Below are 5094 nucleotides of genomic sequence, written 5' to 3' on the forward strand. Positions count from 1 at the left end.
TGCCAGAGGTCAAGGTGGTGGGGGGATGGGCAGAATGGGTAAAGGAGAGTGGGACATACAGGCATCCAGTTATGGAATGAATAAAACATGGCATTAAAAGATACAGCATAGGGGATACAGTCAATGGTATGATGACAGTGGTGTCCAGGTACGGAGATGGTATCTATGCTTGTGATGAGCACAGCATGTAGTACAGAGATGTGTTCAATCACAATGTTGTACACCAGAAACTAATGTAACACTGTGTGTCAACTACACTCAAAAAACATTAATAAAAATGACAACTCTTACATATCAGCCAGCTCATAAACAGAATATTGCCAACATTTTTTAATTCCTCTCTGTGCCCTAACTGATGGTGGCCTTTCCTTCCCTACTCTCCAGAAGGAACCTCTCTCCAGAAGTTTTGTTTCTCCATCCCTTGCTTCTTTTTTTTTTTATATGTTACCACATATGCATATATCACTCATCAATACATTATTTAGCTTTATCTATTTTTGAATTTATATAGATATGGAACTATGTATGGTCTATAGTCTTTTGTATCTTGTTCTTTCATACAATATATTTTTTAGATTCATCCTTATAAATACACGTAGTTCTTCTTCCTTTTCTTTTTTAAAAGTCTCTGAAGTTATTAACTATTGAGACTATATGATAATTGGTACACATTTTGGTACTGAAGTCATGAACTGTTGAGAACAAGAAGCAGTGTGTAATAGTAACAGGGTTTGTATCTGACAATTACAGAGTTGAGCGAATCTTTTCTGTGAACTCTGTGGTTGGTTTTGCAATTGGCCCCTTTGCAGTAGATCCTGGTCTCCATGCTTTCTTCAGCAGCTATCTCTGACAGTCCTCATTTTCCTCCTCCTCATGTAGTCCTTGAAAATTATTTGTCCAGCGAATTTAATAGTCAGTCCTTCATTGAAGCGACACTCCCTTTTCATTTCAAATTGTTGCTTTTCTCCTTGTTCTTCAGGTGAGAGGTCTCTCCCGTCTGTACTGCTTTCTTATTCGCGAACCCCATACTTTGGCTGAGAGTGTTCAGCAGCAGCTGATTTCTTAGGGAAGGAATCCGGGGTCAGGGCGGCAGTGGTTTCCGAACCACTGCACCCATCTTCACCATCACACCATACTGTGGTGAGGAGGGCCGGGTTCTTCTATTCTCATCAAATCATAGTCTTTGTCTGCTAGGTGATAGGTGGCCAGAATGTTCACTTCATCCCACTTCTGGGATTTTTTCCCCCAGTTCTTCGTGGACTCTCTTGCTGGGCTGCTTGGCCAAGGCCTCTAGAGAAGAAGTTGTAGAGCTCATGCTCCTCAGGACCCCCTCGATGGGCCGATGTGAGGCCTACCAGGGCTTTTGAGGTCCAGAGTCGGTGGTCAGCTTAGCCCCGCTGCCCAGCATCGGGTCCAGGAAGGAAAGGGCTGGGCGCCAGCATGCACTCCCCAGGCTACCGCTGGGGCCAGAGTGACCACATCTGCTATGGGGTCAGCTTCCTGAGTCATGACCTGAGGACCCCGATGCCAGAGTGGAATCAATTGTCACCACACACCCTTCACCACCTGCAATTATCTTCCACTGATGCTCTCCTTCTTTTTCAATGCTGTGTAATATTCTGTGGTCTGTGATTCCCATCAATTTTATGTTAGCTTTTTTTGGTTGACATCAAGACATTGCCTTTTTTTTTTTTCTCTTAGGAATATTGCTACTATGACCACTCTTGAACATGGCTTCTGCAGTGCATCTGCAATAGTTTCTATTTGGTTACAATCCTTGGAAAAGGTAACTAAATGGTAAAGCGTAAGCAAATGCAATTTTACTGGGTGACACCAAGTTATTTTCTGAAGTAGTTGTTCTGATTTGCAATCATAATGACAATGTATGAGAGTTCCCACTGTGGCACATCCCTGATTATCATTGGTACCATCAGACTTTACATCTCTATCAGTCTGGTGCATGTGAAATGATAACTAATGATATTAATTTGCATCTCCCTGGTTAATGCAATGTCTAACTTAATGAGATTGGGCATCTTTTCAGGAATTATAAATGTTCTTCTTTCCTCTTTTGTGAAATTCCTTTTCCTTCCTTTTCCCTGCTTTATAGGTTTTTTTTTTATTATTATGTCATAGATGTTCTTTATTTGCAGTCTTTTAAGTGTCTTGCAAATACGGCTTCCCATTGGTGCCTCATCTCTTCCCTCACGTCATGATGGCTCTGTTGAATTGCATGAACGAAAGTTTTAAAGTTTTGATGTAGTCAAACATAACAATGCTTTCTTCATGATGTGTATTGAGAAATCCTTCCTCTGAGGTCATAAATAGAGTATCTTCTAAGTGTTCAAAAATTTGGACTTCACATTTCAATCTTAATTGGTGTGGAGTCTGTATGGGTACTTTATGCTTGACCAGTTACATATTTCATGCCTGCCTAGATCTGCTGGCACCAGAATATAGGCTGGAAAACATAGCACAGCCGTGCATGTCTTCAGTGAGGACCCACGGAACACTCCAGTGGCCCTCCTTTAGCCCCACAGCAACAGTGCAGACGCGGAGAAGGACATAGCACTAGCTTAGAACCTCCAGGCTCCGTACAAACCAATAACTCTTCTAGCTAGGACAGAGCTTTCAGGTGCTGGCAAGGAAAATGCCTAGTTAGAACTTATATGGAGTCAGGGAAGCTTCCCACAAGATATTTATGGTTCATTTACAGTCATCCAGAACAAATATATTCAATCAGGGGTAATTTGTTATCATAAGCATTGCTATTTCGACACACAGCTGAAATTCTACCTCTATCAGGTTTCAAGGGAAACAGGAGAAAAGGTAACACAAGGTCAATTTCCCATATATTGTGTATACGTGTGTGTATGCATGCTTGTGTGTCACTTTGTGATGGCATTTTTGACCTGATAATTTTGTGTTGGCATTTGTGACCTGTCCCCTTAGCTAGGCTCTTGTCCCTGTGAGGCAGTCTAGCTGTTGTTGTGAAGTAGTGTTGCACATGTAATTAAAGCCCTTAAACAGTCGACTCTAAGAAGATTATTCTGGATTATCTGGGTGGGCCTCATTGAATCTGTTTGAAGGTCTTAAACATTGGACGAGGATTTCCCCAGGAGAGAGAGGTAATTCCACCTGGGGTTGATAGGCTTTGGCCAGTTCCAGTCGAGTTCCATCGTGCTTATGATGGCCTTCTCTATGGATTCTGAATTTGCTCACCCAGTCCCAACAATCACATAAGCCAATTCCTTATAATAAATCTATCTCTTGCACTCTCTCTTTGTCTCTCTCTTTCTCTCTCTCTCTCTCTCTCTCTCTATATATATATATATATATATATATATACTATTTATTTATTTAATCCAGCTTTATTATTTATTTATTCATTTATTTATTTATTCTGGTTCTGCTTCTCTAAACCTTAACTTATATACTATTCTTTTCTTTTTTATTTTATATAAATTTGGATGTCCTTTGTTGTTGTTATTGTTGTCTGATTGCTGAGGCTAGGACTTCTAGTACTATGTTGAATAGTACTGGTGATAGTGGACAGCAGCCCTGTTGTGTTCCTAACCTTAGGGGAAAGGCTCTCAATTTTTCCTCATTGAGAATGATATTCAGCGTGGGTTGTTCATAGATGGCTTTTATGATATTGAAGTATGTTCCCTCAGTCCCTACACTGTGAAGAGTTTTGATCAAGAAAGGTTGCTGTACTTTGTCAAATGCTTTTTCAGCATCTATTGAGAATATAATAGGATTCTTGCTTTCTTTTATAAATGTATTGATTGATTTGCAGATGTTGAACCAAACTTGCAGTCCAGGATTAAATCCCACTTGATCATGATGAATAATCCTCTTTTTTTTTTTTTAAGATTTTATTTATTTGACAGACAGAGATCACAAGAAAGCAGAGAGGCAGGTGGGGGGTGGGGCGGGGAGCAGGCTCCCTGCTGAACAGAGAGCCTGATGCGGGGCTTGATCCTAGGACACTGGGATCATGACCTGAGTTGAAGGCAGAGGCTTTAACCCACTGAGCCACCCAGGTGCCTTGTGAATAATCCTCTTAATGTACTGTTGGATCCTACTGGCTAGTATTTTGGTTAGAATTTTTGCATCAGTGTTCCTCAGGGATACTGGTCTCTAATTCTCCTTTTTGATGGGGTGTTTGTCTGGTTTTGGGATCAAGGTAATGTTGGCCTCATAAAATGAGTTTGGAAGTTTTCCTCCCATTTGTATTTTTTGGAACAGTTTCAGGGGAATAAGTATTAATTCTTCTTTAAATGTTTGGTAGAATTCCCCCTGGGAAGCCGTCTGGCCTTGGGCTCTTGTTTTTTGAGAGATTTTTAATGACTGCTTTAATCTCCTTACTCGTTATGGATCTGCTCAGGTTTTCTATTTCTTCCTGGTTTAGTTTTGGTAGTTTATATGTCTCTAGGAATGCATCCATTTCTTCCAGATAATCAAATTTGCTGGTGTATAGTTGCTCATAATATGTTCTTATAATTGTTTATATTTCTTTGGTATTGGTTTTGATCTCTCCTCTTTCATTCATGATTTTATTAATTTGGGTCTTTTCTCTTTTCTTTTTGGTAAGTCTGGCCAGGGGTTTATTAATTTTATTAATTCTTTTAAAGAATTCTGGTTTAGGCTTTATTTGCTGTTCTTTCTCTAGCTCCTTTAGGTATAGGGTTAGGTTATGTATTTGAGATCTTTCTTGTTTCTTGAGAAAGGCTTGTATTGCTATTTACTTTCCTCTCAGGACCACCTTTGCTATATTTCAAAGATTTTGAAAAGTTGTGTTTTCATTTTCATTTGTTTCCATGAATTTTTTTTGAATTCTTCTTTAATTTACTGGTTGACCCATTCATTCTTTTGTAGGATGCTCTTTAGCCTCCATGTATTTGAGTTCTTTCCAACTTTCCTCTGGTGGTTCAGTTCTAGTTTCAAAGCATTGTCCCTGATAATATGCAGGGAATGATCTCAGTCTTTTGTTACCTGTTGAGACCTTATTTGTGATCCAGGTTGTGATCTATTCTGGAGAATGTTCCATGTGCACTAGAGAAGAATGTGTAATCTGTTGCTTTGGGATAG

The 5094-nt window shown here is 39.8% G+C and overlaps 1 pseudogene; it reads right to left on the reverse strand.

The window, feature by feature from the left end:
• Positions 1–685: 685 nt before the first annotated feature.
• On the reverse strand, positions 686–1509 carry LOC116589367 (annotated as a pseudogene).
• Positions 1510–5094: the final 3585 nt, after the last annotated feature.

This window comes from Mustela erminea, chromosome 4, assembly GCF_009829155.1.
Source record: "Mustela erminea isolate mMusErm1 chromosome 4, mMusErm1.Pri, whole genome shotgun sequence".
NCBI classification, from domain to species: Eukaryota; Metazoa; Chordata; class Mammalia; order Carnivora; family Mustelidae; genus Mustela; species Mustela erminea.